At 35.3% G+C, this 20279-nt stretch overlaps 1 protein-coding gene across 2 annotated transcripts in view; it reads right to left on the bottom strand.

The window, feature by feature from the left end:
• Positions 1–19887, bottom strand: part of LOC139984918 (G-protein coupled receptor GRL101-like) — a 57111-nt gene extending 37224 nt beyond the window's left edge. Inside the window, exon 1 of one of the 2 annotated variants that reach the window (XM_071999052.1) lies at positions 19701–19887. The gene's annotated coding sequence lies outside the window, so the exon portion shown is untranslated. Of the gene's footprint in view, positions 1–5275; positions 6287–19700 lie in introns of those variants that run through there. The other variant, XM_071999051.1, reaches the window with a different exon arrangement.
• Positions 19888–20279: the final 392 nt, after the last annotated feature.

Below are 20279 nucleotides of genomic sequence, written 5' to 3'. Positions count from 1 at the left end.
TTGCTTTTACTTTTCCGTTAAATGTATACTTATCTATCCTGTTTGTCATTCCGCGTATCTTGCGAGGAAATTTCGTGTCAAATCTTGCGTTTACTTCGACTTTATATGACATTATTTTCGAGAGAGAAAAAAAAGTGTCGTCGTTTTAAACTCAATTGGCCTGAGTACGCATTAAGAATTCGTAACACGTAAAAAGTTGTAGAAATCAACAGAATTAGTTTTTCATTATTTTAATTTTTATTGAAAATGATGGCGTCTCTTGATAATCTATCACCCTTTCGAAAGTACATTAGTTGAAAAATTGTGAAAAGTGCAAGTTGGAGTGTTTCTTAAGTATAGATAGATAAAAAAAAAAATGGATGTTGTATACAGTGTGTTTCTGGCGCCGGATATGTGTATTTTGGTGAAACAATTTTGCATTACATCGTAAACATGGCATCTTGTCCGCCGCATTAACCACTGTAATACAGGCTATCTCAGGGCAATGTACTGCCTATGAGAGAAAGAGAGGAACAGTGGTTGGGTGGAACAAAGGATCACACAGAAACAAATTAGCCCCAGAATCAGTTAGGGGTTAGGGTTATTTTTTAATTTCATTTTCAACACAAATACCCTGCTTATAAAGTTAGGGATATGAATATTTGTGGAAGGGGTATACCGAGCCCGGAGGAGTGATATATTTTTGCCCCGGAGAAACGATGCCCCCTTTCCCGCTCCGCTCTTCTCCCCTTTCACACGCCACTCATCCTTTGCGTTCGCGGATAAGAAACGACTGCGATCCTTTGTATGAAATTTATTGACATTTACCAAATTGTTAGCTGAAAATCAGAATCGATTTTATGCTATCATTCTCTGAATAGGAAAGTTTAAGAGCGAATGGATCTAATTTAATTCAGCGCAGGTGCAACGAATGTCACCCAGCGATAGATTTTAATTGTTTTAACTACTTTTGGAAAATTTATCCCAATTTCTTAATTTTCTGCATTGATTTTTGTCTTTATTCTTCTTTTTTTATATATATATATCTTTCTTACAGGAAAAAAAAATAGAAAATTGAAGTAAAATATCTACCTGGTTATCGATTGCATAAAATATTGGCGGCTTAATATGTTTGTTCAAGGAGGTATTTGGAACAAATCGCAAATTCTTTTGATATATTTTCAAGCCCCTAAGAAAATCTGCTTTTTAAGTAAACAGGTTTAGAACTAAAAACTCAAACTATAGACTAAAAGCTTTTATCACCAGATAGACACATTGTGACCCCAAAGGCTTTGAAAAATAAACATAGTTAGATTAACGTATTCTACCAAAGACATGGTTTCCATCTGCTCTGTCGAAAGTGTCCGAAAGTTGCTTTTTTTAAGCAAAAATTTATAAATTGAGGTAGACTTATAGGAACATCAGAGAGGGTAGTTTAATCAAATTACGTATGCGATAAACAATTTCATAAATGCATAAAATAAAGCAAGACAATTAAAAAAAAAGAATAGTTGACTTCGAAAATTCAAAAGAATCTTATAAGTAAGTCAGTTATTCACCTATGTGAATTTTATATGGTGTGACTTAATGGAACACTTTAATCATATATTTGGGGGACTAGGCGACCCCCTTTCTCTACCCTTCATCGTCAGATAGGTAATGTGATGCGGTTTCATCAATAATCCTTTCATATTTTATGGCTTGGAAAATGAATCCAATCTATTTTGAGCCATATATAACAAAATGCAGAATTAGAACAAAACAGGTATATAAATTTTACTTCGCTTTGTATATTTTGTACTACATTCTGACGTCAGTGTGACGTCGGCATTTTGTCTCAGCTGTTTATGTTAGGTTTATTAACGTAACGTTACTTTATCATAGAGTTTGATTAACGTTCTGTCGACTTCGGTTCAAGCTGGCCGACATTTCTCAATATTTTGTTTTCGATGCTTGAGATAAGAAATCCCCAAATTACAAAATTTATGTCATTAGCTTGACCAGTTTACACCTTCATTTCGAAACATGAATTATAAGCCACAAAATTATCGTTTTGTTCCATTTGCCATTTAAATGTGAACATCCTATAAAGTATCAAAAATTGTCTGCGGACGAAAAGTTAAGAATCGAATAAAATCCAAGCATTAATATTCATTTGGTGTTGACCGCTGATTAGCGCAAAAAAACGCAGAGAGCTTTGGTTGTCTTGACGAAGAACGACGCAATAAATGGCTACCATATGGTTATACACAGATTGAATATAATTCAATCAAATATATTTTCGATTGAAATTTCGAATCCTATACATCTCTGACGTCAGAACGGACAATGTCTCTATAAGAGTAGTAAATAAAACATGTAGCGTTTTTGGGGCGATTTTTTAAAAAAGATTTCCTTACTTTCAAGAAACAAGAGCTATATTATAGCGTACTTGTCTAATTCGTTACGGTTGGGGTCGGGTGGGTTGGGGTCAGGCGGTTGGGTGGGGGGTGGGTGAGGGTTGAATATTCCCAAATTCCGTTGATAAGAACCCATCCATTTACTTCAGAGATTATTTTTGTGGAAATGAACTCAGTTTTTCAAGGTTTTGGCCGCCCTATAGTTAGAATACTTAACAATGTATAGGCCGTAATGTCTCTTTGAACGGTCTTGTATTGGTCTCCTTCACATTCGCTAATTGTTCTTACATTTTTCCACTGAAAATGTTTGATGTCGAATATTGAGCGTGTTCGTGTTCTCGTTGTTACGCATGATTCTAATAAAGGCGGAATGAAACAGTGCTTCCCTGATGTGTGCAGTTATAGCATCGTTGGAATTATAGTTGTCTAAAAATAAACCTTTCGATCGTAAATCAATTTTTCCCCCACAAATGGTCAAAAATAAGGTATAGATTTAATATATCGTAACTATACAGCTTTGGCGATGTGGGTCAAGCCTGTCTTAGATTTTGAACTAAACTTTTCACTACTTCCTTCAACGACAAGAACTACTGGAAAGGGTCGAGGGTGGGGGGCGGGGGGTGTCCGAAACTTACATTTGTAACCTCAAGAAGCGTTAAAATAAATGGAGCATGTTACGTTAGAAAAGATAGAGGAAAGAGACTTCCAACTTTGTAAACATCACATACTTATAGGTAACAGTTTTGATTTCTTTGGCAATAATTCTTTTATAAACCAATTGATTCTTAATTTATCATCAGCAGACACTTCATTATAGCTAGAATGATTTAAAACACTCTAAAATAAGTAGAAAGTTGACGGAGGATGAGAATGGAATCCGAGGCGAGCATGGAGAAGGGGTGCAAACGTCGAGTGACATGCATGGGGTCATGTGATTTTGATGTATTATGGAGGGCAAACCATAAAATGAAGACACGAATTTTCCTGACACACTGAATCCTTTTGTGCACCATAAAATCCAGTATTTCAATGCTTTTCGGTAACAAGTGCACAATTGTAATTACGTTTTCATTTCTTCACAAAAGGGGACAATTTTAAGTATATACCAAGTGGCCCTATTAATTTAATGACAACAAATGAATTACAGAACAACAGATCACAGTTTACTAACAAATATGACACGAATAAATTTTTACTAAAAAAACAAAGAGTGTTTGTAATTTATGAAGAGGGGTATTTTACTGGTTTATCAGTTGTAGTGGTGGGGAGGGGGAGGGTGTCATCTGTGCTTCCTCCGGCTCCAACGTCTATGACGTAGGCATAATTGATTTGTTTTTAAACTGTTTGGAATCACATGTCAATAATATACTATAACTGAAAATCTCAACGAATCGAACAATTCCATTAATGCCTCGCTATATAATCAGGCTTTGGCGGTAGAAAAGCACATTTTGAACAGTTTTTTTCTCTCTCCATAACATAGAAATGTGACAGATAACGACAATTTCAATTCCATGGAGACATATACCATGGACTCATTGAACGTGAAAACTATTTACTTTATTGGCAAGAAAAGTTAAATGCTATATAGATTGCAAAATCTTGCAGTTTTTTTTTTTTAAACATAAAAATTACTTCTATTAACTTTCTAATATGATTTACTTAGTGACACTCGTAAGGAACCAATAAACACGAAATTACAGACAGGGGGTTGGGGGGGCGGGTTCTAATTACTTGAAAGTGATAATGAAATAATATTTGCTGCTTGGTTGCTTGGTTGGATATTCGGAACCAGGTGGCCATTCATATGTTGCAATGTCCATACGGCTTCAGAATTTAAGGATTGGGTGATGGAGAAATTTTAAAGCACTATTCCATCTCCACCTGCACATCAAATAAATACATACTTGACTCTGGCGGGATAATGATTTGTTATTATTATTATTTAACTTTTTTAGCTAATTTATGATAAATATGGCCGGGGAAATTTACGACCAGGAAAAAAAAAAAAAAAAAAAAAAAACCTTTGGAAAAAGAGTTACGTTGAGTCAGTTTGAATCCTTAATTAAGTTTGTTGTTAATTAATGACTGCATATATTAATAAGTAATCGTTCACGTAAGTAAAAGCTGGTTTTTGTGTATCACCCAATGCTGAAAAAGATATGTGTGTGTTTGTGCGTGGTCTGGCGTATATATACTATATTGCTATGCTGTGCAAGGAGCTAAATCTCCTAGACATTGTCAGTTATAATCCTCGGTTTGAATTCATATTTCATAACTTACCTATTGTCTCATTTCATTAATCGTGACTTCCGAAAATTAACAACTTTCGATTAATCATTGTGCGTTTAATTAAAAAAAAATAGAGAATATATAAAGGTACGTGATATTATTTTCGAGTGATGTTATACAGTCACCAATCACATTGTTAACGAACCAAAGAAAACAGGCAACGATCAAATGTTTAAATTAATTATCACACTATATTGTAATGTATCTGGAAAGGCGGCGCGTGACTGAATCAGCTTTCACTTTAACCAAGTTGGAAGTTTTTTGAAATATTAAAAATCTCGAAGGCAATGCACTTTGTTAGCCGTAATTTCTAGCTGTAATAAGAAGCCACAAAAAAGATAGACACTTTTTTTAAGAATGATATGATTATTACTAATTTTTCATGAAAAAGTGTTGTGAGTGGAGAAAGTATATACGAATAGATTGTAATTATTAATTATTCGATTGGAATATTTAATAATTATTCGGATTGAAAAATCCTCCCGTATAGTCGCCTATTGAGAATCTTCGATAGATACATTTCAATAAACGACACGGATACATGAACAACTCATTCCATATATATCATGCAATTCCATTTTTCACGGTGTATAAAATCTACTTACCTTTATCAAAGATCACGTGACCGTTTCCAAAACTCTTAAGAGTGGAGAACTGCCATTAAAGTGATTAAGTGTCCACGATTAACAGACGTGGTTCATTAACAAGGCAAAGACTTTATGAAATTCAGAATATTTTTTTTATATCGATGTGTCTTCGTGATTCCAAGAAGGAAAAAAAATTAGGCGATCCGATTTTTTTCCGTCCCTGTTGTATAAGTTCACATGTAAAGTGAATTATATTTAAAATTTGCTTTTCCAACCGTAGCTGATGTATACGGCACTAAAATATTAATATATATATGTAGATATGGTCAATTTCGTATCTCTCACTGATCATTTGTAGATTCCCTGTGTCTATGAACACTGATAGTTTGCAGGACAACGGTCTATATGCAAGTCGATGCGATTTTTCTTTTTCTAGTTTTAAAGTACACAGCTGGGTTATTTAACGCAAGAAATTGCTTATATTTTCCTTTAGGTATATTTTAAAGGAGGCAAACGTGTAGATGAAACTTTGCAAACTGAATATTATAGGAAACACTTTTCTTTTCGCAAAAGTCAAAAATCGAAGATATGAATTCAGTAGAAAATTTACTAGCGTGGCTTTAGGATTGGTTGACAAATATTTCAATGCGGTATAGCTTCGAGTTGAAGTCTTGTAAATATCGGTAGACGGGTTTTTTCATGGTGTATCAGAAATATATAAACCTTGAATTAAACTCGGTACTTGTCGGGTCCTGTCGGGTCTTCGTCGGGTCCTTGTATAAAACACAATTTACGACTGCTTTCAAGTATATTCCACTCACGCCAATTTAAAAGTCTCGATAAAAGATGTCATTGATATCTAAGTGTTGCCCCAACGTTTTCGCTTTGTTGTTGTTGTTCTTTAAGAAAGTTTTGTATCATCGAAACAATACTGTTTGATAATGTGTAGCCTACAGTTACGTTACAGGCTTCCGGTACCTTCCAGTAACTTGTTCTTTCGTTGAGAACAACTGCCGAAATGACAGCGATCTCTTGACAGTTCCTCAGCTTAATATTCGAATTGGATGGCTCGGGTCGAGACGTTTGTCATAACAGCCAATCAGAATACAGTATTTTTGATGGCCGTTTTAAGATTTGTTGAGTGCAGGCAGGCAGACACACAGAAGATCAATCAATTAGTTACAATGAGATTTAAATACATAAGCAAAACTGCATTGACTCAGTGCATGAGGGGACGAGATCTGGTAGTGAAAATAGAAGCATTTATATATGTTGAGGGATTTCAAAGAAAATATCGAAAAGAATTTATATATTTCTATTTTGTTTGCGTTCTGATAATATTTCTTGGTATAAAACGTTAAACCGGATAAATACATGTGTATGCATGTGAAACTTGACAATCGTCATCTTCCATTGTGGGTCTGAACTCTCATGGTCCGATAGTATACCACCCCTCCTCCCTCACACAGTTACCCTGCACCTCTCTTAAGACTCGTCAACACTGACTATATATTGCAACACAGTCATCTTCACATATATAGAACGAGTTAGGAAGGAACAGGAAAGATATCTAGGTAAAACACGTATGTATGGCCGCTACGCACACACATTGCCTCGCGTAAAATATAGTTAAGTAGTTAAGTATTGGATATTTTACGAGTATATAAGCAAAATAAATAATCTCCCAGATTTTCTGTGAAAAGTGTTTACATGAATATCTATCCCCATCCCAAGCATCCAGAAAAGCTTCTTTAAGAACAAGGGGTGGAGGGTGGGCAACAATTGGGTACACTCAAAGTGGCGGAATGGGGTTGGAGAGGTTAGGCCTTTGTGATGGGCCAATAATCGCCTAAGTTGACATACTTGTGGGACTCGCATGCAATTAATTTGTTGTTGTTGTAGGTTTGAAAATATTTGTTGTTTAAAATCAACGACTCTTTGGTCTCTTAAAAGAAAAAACGAGAAAAGTTTAATTTGTTAACAAGAATCAGGAGAATGACGTCATCTTCAATCGGTAGTCATAACATATATGACGAAATCGTCGATTAATTCTCAATTAAGTACGATAAATGGGATTTCTCAAATTTTCTCAAAAAAAGGATTTATCTAAGCAATAACATGTTATCATATAGATGGAAGATGCTTTGAAAGTCGAATTGAACTGTTTGTACGAGTGTGACCATTATATTAATGTCTAGCATATTTTGTAGCAATGCATACAACGTTTAAATCTACTGCAATCATATTTAGCTCAACATTTCAAAAATGCACAGAGGTGTTACCAGATATTCGACCGGGGTGGTTGATGAAAAGGGACTCTGAATGAGAACCTGTGCCACATTTTAATAATACAGTGGTGTATAGGATGCAATCGAACAGTGAGGAGTCCAGTAAAACCGGTCGGGTCTGAGGTCTTCACCAAGAGTGTCTTAGTTTTGTAGATGCTACGGTGGCCCAGAGGGGACATTGAATAATTTTGAGCGTATAATATCTACATTTCATCTTTTATCTAAACTGTACGATTTTCAGTGCTTTAACAAAAATGTCGACCGTTGGCGTCAACATTTTGACTTTTTTGTCGAAATTACTATACCGAGAGGGGAAAAATGAAACCTACGCGAATTAAGAAGTATTATAAAGATTATGAAAATTTATCATGATATAGCATTGCTGTAGAGGGCATCCTTAGTTGAGAAAGTTGCGAGAGGGGATGGGGAGGGGGGGGGGTGGGGTGGACATAGCCCTGCCCCATCTCTTCCTCCTTGTTCGTAAACCTGATGATGAAATGTCATCTCTCTAACTTTTGACAGGTCTCGGCAACTTTTGGGTGTTTTTCTACGTTCTTGTTAAAAATTCTGCATGTGATATTTTGACAAATTTTTTCCTTTTTTTCTTTTCATATTTCGATACGTATGATCATTCCCCACACTAAATCAAAGTTTCACATATATCACAAAATGAAGACGGATATAGGATTTGTTTTTTTTTCTAGTAATTAGCTACAACTTAAATCAATCTCCCCATGAAACATAAATTAACATCATGTTCCCCCTTTTCCGAAGATTGGAATTTTCTCGAAACTGAATGAGTAACAAATCTCCGGGTCCTTAAATATCCCGCTGTAAACAAAGTTTGTGATTGATTTGTTGATTGAGCGATAGCAGACTTTCTTTTCTTTTCATTCTTTTTCCTTTGCTATTTCCTGTTTTATCATCTCTCTGGCCCTTAACTGAGATAAATAAATACGTCTAAAAATCCGTAAACATTCTTAAAATATTTCATTTAGAAGCATAAAGCGATCCACTTAATACGGTGTAAACATTAAACCAATTAACTAGGGCAATTTAAAGATTACAGAAACTGGGTATAGTTTATATCGGCTGTGCAAGGATATATATATACACACACATATAAGTGTGAATGAGTAACGGTATAGGCCATTATAAGAATAGAAAGGTCATCACGGTAGGCTGCAAAGGGTGAAAAAAAAGTTGGACAATGAGAGCGATAACAGAGTTAAGTTCTCTTTTCAAGCGAAAACTACTTTAATGGACGATAAAACATCAATTGTTTTGGCGTCTTGATCAAGATAAAAAGGGAAGTGGCCACTCAAAGATTTATTCGTCCGGAGTAACCTCAGTGAGCCGAAGAGCAGGTGCTTTCATCTTCCTTTCAAAATGTTTCCTTGAAAGGATCCAAATATCAAAAGCAGGTGTCGTCAAAATAGAGGGACCAACCAGAGAAGAAATTCTGGGCTCTTTTTCTATTAACTGAATTGGCTAATTTTTGGTTATTTTCTGTTAGTGAATGTATGGGGAGGTAAAAAGGGAGGTTAAATGATTGACGCACGATGCACTCGCAGTAGACATGAATGCTTTTAATCTGGCGCAAATGATTTTCAAGATGTCTGGATAGACGTTCGAGTCAATTGGGTGGATTAACTACCACTGAAATAATACAACTTTATAGACGCAATGTCTTCATGTACAAAAACATACCAATTGTGCGACAACTAAAGACCGATACATTGTTATATGTGACTTACAAGTGACACTCACGCAACAGTTGTTACGCAACTCAAATGGTCAAAGGTCAAATTTCACAATTATAAATTTATACAACTATATAAAATCTGTCACACTCTTCGAAACCTTTAAAATATCAAGACTTCATCTATGCAGCACAGTATACTTTCATATAAAGATATGAAGTACTAATGGCCGCACTTACATGTAAAAATGAGGGCGGGTACCCTAGCCTAATCAAGATATAAATATTAAATAAGAGCGGAAGTTGTTTTATTGTCATCCAGTGATTAATATATAGACAAATCCATCAGCTGATAACCAAAATTTTGGGTGAGAAAATTCGTTTGGTGGCGCAACAGAAATAATAAATCATCGCAATCTTTAGTCAGAAGAAAACAGAAAAGTCTTACACGATACTGTTAATTTGTGTTTTCACTTCTTGGTTTGATTCGTGAAGCCGAATCAAAACCAAATTCCTTTCAGAGTTGCTGAATGCTGGTTTGCGAACCCCGGAAGGAGGTAAATGAGGAAAGGAAAGGTACTGAGGGGATGGGGGGGGGGGTTGGGGGTAATGCGATTTACTAAATAAATAATTAACATTTTATCAGTCCCCCCCCCCCCCTCATTTAACGACATTACCTGGTTACACCACTGTGTCGAAGACAATACGTGATTTTAACCTTGATATAGTTTGTGTCGAATATTGACATTGTATCTATCATCAATGATTTTCTTGACATTTTCATCCTCCGTCACAATGGTTAATTATCTTATTTGCAAACAAAAAATTAGTTGATTAACTAAATCATACAACGTCTGTATCTATACTTATCTTAAAATATATATATATAGCGGATGATCTTGTAAATATGGCCAAAACGTACAGAGAGAAATAAAATCGGAAACAGTGAACTGGCCTTCTTAATTTTTTTTAAGACAAACCCCCCAAAAAAAGTTTGTATATACTTGTTGTCATGAATGAAGATTCATTATTTATACCCTTCTTCAATTTCCTAATTCCCTCTTGCCATTTAGCCAGCCCTCCGCTCCAATTCCACCTTCTGCTTCCCGATGTTCTACGTTCGCTGCACGAAAATTCAAAAAGTATAAGATTAACTTACCCGCATTCACTAGAAATAGGTCTGCTGGATTTCCAATATAGGTAACGGAGAAAATACGTTCTTCCAAACACTTTTTAACTGGATTTTTCGATATGCGGGATACACCGTGAATGTATCTAGTCTTGGTTAGAAATCTCTCGTAATAAATGCTAAAATCTGGTCACCTTTTAGTGACTATATTTACTCTGTAACATTCTCGTTTTATACTGCAGACTATTGTCTTGACTATATAATGTGTTGATTTTGTACATCTTTGTACTCCAAATTATAAAAGAACGAGGTACCTTTCTTACGCTCTTATAATGAAAATTGAAAACTGTTTTTTTCTTCTTATTCTTGGCTCGTTTGCCATTTTGTATCGCTGCTGTCTATAGTAAAGGTTTTTTTTGTTGCCAAACTATAAAGTGTTCAGACACATTTGAATAAGACCGATCATCAATGATCAATTGTATGCATCGCGAAACGCGAAACCATAAAACTTCAAATTATCAGTTTTGTTCAAATGAACCAATCTGTTAAATCCGATTAATCATCCTTATAAGTCTGAGGAAGACAGGTTGCGGAATCTTCAATAAAGGGGCAACACCTGGAAGATATTCCATTTGAAGAAGGAAAAGTCACGCAAGAGTGAACATGTCTGAGGTGGTACAACGAAGATGACTAGACACACGTTCTTGCGTATTGAATTCTGTGTTTATAGTTTAAACGTTTTGCTTCCACTGCTGTTTAGTTACTAGCTGTTTTACATTTATATTTTGTTATATTCAAGAATGATGTGTACAGTTCAATACAATACCATAACTTGTCATACCACACGATACCATACGATACCGTAAGATACCATACCGTACCATAAAGTACCGTATAGTACCATACGATACCGTACCATACCATACAATACAATACCGTACCATACCATACAATACCGTACCATACCGTACCCTAGCGTACCATATCATACCATACCATACCTACTGTACCGCACCATACCGTATCGTACCATACGATACCGTACCGCATCATACCATACCGTACGACACCGTACCGTACCATACGATATATGATATGGTACGGTACGTTATGGCACCGTGCCGTACCATACAATACCGTACCATACCGGAACATGTCGAACCATACCGTGCCGTAGCAAAACGTACCATACCGTACAATACCGGACCATACCTTACCACCCCGTACTATGATACATCATACTTTACCATGCGGTAGGCCTACCGTACCGTTCTGTATCGTGAAATATACGATGCAATATCAAACCATACAATACGATATGATAAAAGTCAAAACTGTATAAGATCGATTTACTTAAAGGTTGGACTCGGACAATTTCGACACTTTTTTCGGTTTCTTTCTTGATGATCTTTAAAATATTTTTGTTCAAAGGTTATCCAAACTGTCAGCGAATTTTTATTCTTTTTCATATTTTGATATTTTACTAAATCTCTGACGTTGCTAAGTGCTTTTTGTAATTTCATATATTATAAGTATAGTACGGCATATATCAAGCAAACAAACAAAAACTATCATCATGGTGAACCGCTATATTAAATTTGAAGTTAACAATTACCAGAATTAGTATGAGTTCATCTGCTATTGTTTAAGTTAGTATTGGTTGAAATAAAACCGCACAGTAAAAACCAAATACGTAAAAGAAAAATCTCCCTAAATAGAAAGTAGAAACTGTTAGTTATAAACAGCACCATCCTCATCATCATTCATGGAAAAAATTCCTTCGATTTTGTTCCCCATTCTTTTCGCCTTTACTGCTATGACAAACAAAAATATATTGCTATAGTTTTGCCAAATAACATCAAATTAAAAACGAAAATCACAATAATTGTAACTGTAAGGAAACAAAAATATTGTAGGTTATATCGAAGTAAATCAAAATAGGCATATATGAAGATATGAAGTCCTTGAATGTACTGAATCTTTACCCCTCAAAAATTCACAATTTTAATTCCATTTTGAAGAAATTCAACAATTTTCACACCTCGTCGACTCTATTTAATTTCCGGCACGGCGCACGGTTTACTGAACGGCGTCCCATACTGCAGCTGGTGTATCGCATATGCATACACCAAACTAATTTACTTTGTAGGATACTGATTACTAGCAAATCCACTCAGAAATTGATTTTTGGCTTTATACATTTTTTATTTTTTATGATCATCATTATTATTTTTCTTTCAGTTTCTTGACTCTATTGTCCTTGGTGGCCGTAGTCAGCTATACTGCTAGATAATCACGTCTCTTTGTTTTCCCTTCTTCTGTTGTGTTTCTATAAGATTGAGAACATTTCTTAGAAACCAAGACAGTGTTCTGTTCGCGGGTCTAACAAAGCAGCACACACGATGTTAGATCTTCTTATCTCATATACATATATATATATATATGAAATTAACTTAATGTATATATATATATGTATGTATGTATATATATATATGTATGTACATATATATATATATATATATATATTTGTATATGTATATGTATATATATATATATTTATTTATATATGTATATATAAATATATATATATATATGTGTGTGTGTGGGGGGGGGGTATGAGAAACAAGCGAAAGCAAGACATCCTTATTAAAAAAATATCAACTTTATAAGAACAGAATACGTGTTTTACATGGGCATTCAAATCTGTCAATGTTGTCGATCTTGCGGGTAGGGAAAGGAAAGGAGTGCGAAAGCTTCGGTCCACAAAAGGCGAAGGCTCTAGTATTATCGAAATTGGGTACGTACCCGTAGCACAGAAAAGTAACAGTGTGAGAAAGGTTATTATATATGGATTACACTATTTATTTGTTTTATCGATTAAATTCGTTAATTACTCGGGAATTTGTCACATTCGAGAGGCAAACAGTGGGAGGCATCCAGAAAATTCCTCAGAATGGTATCTTGACTATACCCGCCGGTATGGATACTTTAATGTGTGTATGTGTGTGTACCAACAATGACTTACTGAAGCACATTAAATTAGCACTGTCGTCTGCGTATTGCATAGCAACGCAACTGAGCATGCGTAGAACAATCAATATACAGACAGTACAAGTATAAAGCTAGATTGCTTATAAAATTTCGATGATGCACTCATCACAGATAATAGGTATCGAGGGTTTCATTTTTCTTTTATTCTTTCTTTTCTGTCTTGTTCACTTTCCTTTTAATTTGTAAATTTCAGGAAAAGTTTTTTTTTCTTGGTTGGAGGGGGGGATATATCGGTTGTGATTAGAGCACGGTGATGGAGTCGATCCCAAGCCAAGTTACACGGCGCTCTCTGGTCATTCCTTCCCGACGGGCTGTCGCCAACACGTTCCGTTTTCTTTTTCCTGTTTTTACCCGCTGTCGGTAGTCATTGATTGCCGTCTCGGAAGAACCCAAAACCACTGGGTTCTTTCTACCGCTTTATGGACTCATTACTCGCGCATTAATTTCCCGTAACGAGGATACAATTTCGTCCACTCGACACAAATTATTCTCGTCTACGGAGAGATTGCGGGTTAAAGAGAGAGTTGTACTCTGGCTCTGATGAGCGAAGGTTAAGCAGAAACCACGAAGAAACGAATAAGCATAAAGGTTGGGATAGAAATACTATAGCCTCTCGATATAGAGAAAAGGTATCTTTGACAATAAAGATAAACCGAAAGGTTTAATGAAGAGGCTTTCGAAATCGACATAAAGTCAAAATTCCTGCCAAGTTATTTGTTTTGTTTTATTGACTTTCGACCAAAGGAAAGACTAAACACGTATAACAGGGTGAGTGACAGGTAGTCACAACAATGAGGAATTCTTGGATATCATGTTGGTTTTTTATAAACAAGACGCGTAAACAGAAAAATATACATTTAACGGGTTTGGATACATACACGATATATATATGTACCTAACAATATTTATGTTTCAGAATTTACAACTGGTGCAGCGAGATGTGTCTTTCAATTAGCTAAAACCGACAGATTTGTAACTGGTTGGCATTTGCAATTCAATAAATGACATCTTACGTTTTTGGTTTCGAAATTGCTTTGGCGACTGTTACAATCTTTACTTTCTTTTAGTTCCCCACCCCCCCCCCCCCCGCCAAAAAAGAAACTGAAATTATTTGTGATAGCGACGAATGTGTGCTGGCTAGTTCGGGATTGTTGACAAGGTAAGGAGGCCTAATCCGAGCATCCATTTCTAGAAATGTTAAACGAGAACTCTTTAAGCGTGAAACGGGAAATGGTTTTTAAAGTCAGTAACATGATAGCCTACGCAGTGGCTCTTCTTACGAGTGGAAGAGATTGCATTGGAATTACTTGATGTGAATTCACATTCCGCATATTTTGAACGGACTAAGAAAACTGTTTGTCGATAACGTATTTTAAATACTAGTTCAATATACTTTGAATCCTGTAACGATGTTATTCCAAACCGAAGTATGTCACATAGCTAGTTATTGTGAACAGTATGTTCCTTTTATCTGAAGATTGGAAATTCCCTATTATAGTGAGTGAACTCAGTCCTTTTCCTTGTTTTTTTCCCTTATATAAACTGAAATTCATGCATAGTATTAGAGTAAGACTAGCAAAAAGTCACTCTTTGATAGGAGTAAAATACCTTTCTCTAAACAATAACCATCCCAGACACTCTCAAAAGAGTGAATTTCTACTCTTTGTAGATTAAAATTAATAAAAATAATATGTCAATTCATGATTAAAATCACAGAACATAAACTAGAACACCTCTTTAAGTAACATTAAAAACAACTATAAATGTCTTTTTTTTTTGGTCTCTCTCTTTGTTTGTCTAAAAAGACAGTCGTTCTGCTGAAAAGTCTAAAACATATTTTTGTTTTCTTTTTTCTTTAAAAGAAAAAAAATTCCTACCAAGAAGCTTGATGATTTCCCAATGGAATTCCATTATATATGGATTAAATACTTAATCCGAAAGGCTGATGAAAGACTACGACCTCTTTCGAGATTTGTCCCGAGACGTTCTGGTGATTTGGTGATTGCCCTATAATAATTTTGACACGTGTATCCCTAGCGGCATCCACTTCAATGTGGAGCAATCAGAGAATTGTTTCAAATCGGTCGTTTACCATTACGTGTCGTCTGCTTAGGACGTGTCGTCTGCTTGGGACGTGTCGTCTGCTGGGGCAAGGTGAATGCAACAATGTTATAAAGGACCAATATGGTTATGTATTTTGATCATTGGGGTTCCGATGGCTTGCAAGACATACCGTAATCGTCACTATGGGGAGGGGGAGGGGTGGGGGAGAGGGTGGGGATAGGACCTATATGTGAGTAAATGGTTATTCCAGTATATCCAGTGGATAAATCTCACATAATTTATTAGGCTTTTGTCATATATCAGAGTCATTTAAATTCAGAACAACCAAATGGTGGGTAACTATACGGATAATTCATATAGCACGGTCATATATCTTCTTACAGGTATTTACATGTAAGTCAATGTAAGAAGAATATCCTTATGACAACTCCGGGAGGTTCTTAAAAGCATCCGTAGAAATTCATGAAAGGGTCTTGATGTAACAAAGGACAATACTGCTCTACCGAGCTGGAAGGGTCTCCGCGTATCCCTATATATACCCTAACACTCTCCACCCCAACCTCTAACCCTCGTCCTATCTTCCCACCCCACAGAAACATTACAGATTTTTAATAATTGAGTTTACACTGGACATTAACGACCAGTAATATAAACAATCAACCGTTTGCATTTAATTATCTGCTATGTTTTAGGTCATCAACCTCTTACGTTGCACATCAGAAATAACTCTTTTAAGGGGGCAGATTCAAGAAAACAAACATTCACCACAACTGCAGCTGTTTGTTCGGAGGCTACAGGACGCATAGTTTTGCCGTCGTTTAACCGTGTTAAATATATCCCATTTATACGCAAAAGAGGACCCATGCAGACTGTTCTACATGAATGCGTCTTGGAATAATGTATAAAGCAATACGGCTATAAATATAAGAAAATAACTTTAATGATAAACAGATAAAACAATTATGTTTAAGTTTATACTTAAAATATTCCTCGAACTTAGACTGAAACATATTGATGGTCTGTAGGGCGCATTCTAATGATCGATATCTTTGCATTACATGTTTACCAAGAATCGAGTCCCGTAAATATGTAATACATTGAGGAGAACGCGTATGTCAAGAACAGAAAAGGTTGAACTATAGCTTTGCTCGTCGTTCCACTTGACTGGACTATATCCTTATGACTTGCAATGTTTTGGGTTTGCCATATAATGTGATTTACATCAAAACAAAATCTAAGCAAACGAGGATACATGCAGACTAGACTACTGAAAGCAAAGCAAAAGTTAAGAAAAAGGGTTTCAGCAAATAAGTTATGCGTCTTCGAATAATGTATAAAGCAATACGGCTAAATATATAAGAATATACCTTAATGAGTAATAGAGAAAAAAAAACAGTTATGTTTTAGTTTAGAAAAATTACGTATCTTTGAACTGATCTCAGTGATACAAAGTTCTGAAACAGAGCAAAAAGCATTGAAGCAGTCTCAATGTCACAAAGTTGGAAAAGTCGTCCATTTGAAGCTGTAAAAAAACCTCGGGAAGAATTTTGATTTTTAACCCCGTCACATTGTCCGACTTGCTATTTTTTGAAAAGCGGAGAAGATAATGATTATCTCCCGAAACATACTTAAAACATTCCTCAAACCTAGACTGAAACATATTGATGTTCTGTTGGGAGCCTTGTAATGATCAATATCTTCACATTACATGCATACCAAGAAATCGAGTCCCGTAAATAAGGAATACATTACAGAGAAAGCGATGTCAAGAACGGGAAAGGGTTGAACTTAGCTTTGCTCGTCGTTCAACTTGACTGGACTATGGTCTTATGAATTGCAATCTTTTTGGGGTTTTGCCTTTATATGATTAATATCACAACTCTATGCAAAACGGCTGTTTTTCGTCAAGTTGTCTTGAGTATACGTAAATAGTAAGCAAGGATATCCTATTAACAGACTGCAAACTAACAACACAGATGTTATTTCTGGGCAGACATTTTGTAGTTTCGTAGAAAGTCAGTACGATCCGTGAATGCAGTCATTAATTCACACGAGGAATTGAGTATGTATAACAAATATACTCACGTAGTAGAGTTTACATGTCACCTCCAGTTGTCCACGGTCCTACATTCATTTGATTTGTCGTCGACTTTTACACATGCGGTTAAAATTGTTGCAATCCTCGCGATCAACATAAAATTTGATATCACGCTGAGAAACTAAATATAGTTAACGATAAACTCGGGACTAACTAATATCAGTCTTAAATATGACGCAACCTAAACATATACCGCTTTTGATGTTTTACGAGATGTCAACGGTTGAAACTTAGAACACTCGTAAGGTTGCCAGATTGAAAGAAAACCTGTACAACTCAGTGTAGATTCTTATAATGGTCGGTACCGCAATATATGTAGTCAAAAGGAAAATAGAGTCAAAGTAATGTTGATAGGAATCCATTTGCTGTTAATCTTTGTGTAAAAATAACTTTATGAAATTAACGGTTACAAAATGAAAATTATATTTAGTTTTATATCGTACCTACAAGATATTAAATGTTGTATGCTCAAACATATCATTGTCATTTCAGCAATAACTTTTTGAGCATTACCTCACTCATATTTATGTATTTTAATTCATTAATGTTTTTTATTAATGAGTCATCTCAGTTTGTTTAAGTAGTTTCACGACATCGTTTCGTTCATGATAAAAAAAATCACAAAGGTATGGAACTGTACGATTTGTAATAATTTCTACGGTTTTTAATTCAAGCTTTCATTTGCTACTTTGCATTGCAGTGAACCTTGTAGACTGTAGGTTGTAGGAAGTGTTTCTAAACCTATAGGATAATTTCATACTACAGTATATCAGTAAATAAACTGAATACCTTTATCTCTAAACACAATTTGGTTCAACAAAGGAGTTCTGATCGTTTTTTGTCAAAAAGTTATTTACCAGCTAAAAAATCCAAATTATAAAAAGACCGACTAAAATATAGATTATATAGAACGTTTTGTCGTGAACATTCCAAATTGAAAACCTTGCACAGAATTTCAATCAAGCAGGCACAGCAGGGTGTTTGTCAACATGGCCGAATTCTTCCAAAGGAGCCTTCATTGATACTCACCAAAGTTCTTATAAAAATTTGGCTTCGATATTGGCTTCTAAACAAGAATACTTGACATTATCATTTGTTTCAGCTAGTTGAATAACAAAAGGAAAAGTGATTTATTGAACATTACATCAGGAGACCTTTCATAATGTTTAACAAATGTGATTTGGCGTAAACTTCACGTAGTTTGAATATTTGGATCTTACCACACACGTATACGATGTTCATGTTATGTACTTAAAACACATAGGTTGCATTTTTTATAATACATTAATCACGGTAGGCTAGCTGACGATCTACAGTAGCAATGTTTATTATTTGACAGCAATCAAGCGTATGACTTGTGAAGTATCTGCCTCGTTTTGTTTATTTAGTCATTTATAATACATTGATTGTTGCCTGCTGAACATTAGCTTTTGACGTAACAGTCACGTGACTAACCAGACGGCAAGGGATAGCCGAGGTTAACATATTGACTCGGTCATTGGCAATGTTTTCCAATGTCATGTCCAAAATATTTACTCTCAAAGGATTTATATTTTTGGACAATTGATATGCAATTTAAGTCGATGAAAGACTAATTTACGACCATCCGAATAAGACGGATTGGATGGTTTTCGCGAACTAGAAATTGTTCAACAAGTTTGATTATACACCTGAATAAAAATAGTTCCTCGATGGTCATTTAGCCTTTTGAAGGTTAACCATGAGCCACGATAGAGATTTTGAGGAAAGTTAAGGTTCGGGTTCTTTACATACGTTTTCATTGCTTCGTAGAATTCGCCTTACAATATACATGATAGCTTGAGCTAGAAGCTAGCCTAATGAAATAAAGGTTTCTGTTTTAATTTCTGTGTTTCACCCATGTTTAAAAGATTCTGTTTCTATCAAAATAGGCTAAATTGAACTTATTCCATTAAATTTTGAAGAGAAGGGGATTTCTAGGATATAATTTAGTGTAATAATTATAGTTAATTTCCATTTTGTTCACAAAAAAACAAAGAACAAATGATAATTCATGCATGCGTTAATCATTCCGGCCTCGCTAAAGCATAATTATATAACATGTATTCGAAAATTATATAAAGTATAAATACCTGACGTCACATAACAAGGAAATCTGTGCACTTAACTTGCGAAAAAGAAAGTCCTCTCCGTTTGGGATACTATAGGGAAAAGACTTCGAAGGTCTGTGGGAAATGTAAGTTTGAATTGAGGTAACAAGAACCGTTCCAGCAAAATAGACCATTTGTGCATTTCTACCACAAATTCCAATATCTGAATGCTTTGCAAGAAAAGAGCGCTCTAGCCTTTAAATACAAAAAGATACCTTTTAATTACAAAAAAATTGATAGATAAAGTGTCCTTTTTATTACCAAAAAACGCAATTCTAATTTATGATAAGAGGCACATCTGAGATATTCCTCAAAACTAGTAATGGAGCAAGTGCTCTTGCAGTGCTTCCTTCCTGAGAGGATGGCTGTCCGATCTTTGTAACCTCAAGTGTAACAAGTTGCTTCATGTTTAAAGCAGAGACGTTTTGTAGATGTTTGGGTAATCTTCATGGCCTCTCGTTTGCATTCTTTCTTGAAGAGCTGTTTGAAAACTTATTATTGTGATATATGTCCATGTGACATAGATTAAAAAAATATAGGGGGTGGGGGAGATGATAAACT

Source organism: Apostichopus japonicus, chromosome 17 (assembly GCF_037975245.1).
Source record: "Apostichopus japonicus isolate 1M-3 chromosome 17, ASM3797524v1, whole genome shotgun sequence".
NCBI classification, from domain to species: Eukaryota; Metazoa; Echinodermata; class Holothuroidea; order Aspidochirotida; family Stichopodidae; genus Apostichopus; species Apostichopus japonicus.
The sequence above is the reverse complement of the archived record's forward strand: the minus strand, read 5'-3'. Positions and strand labels throughout refer to the sequence as shown.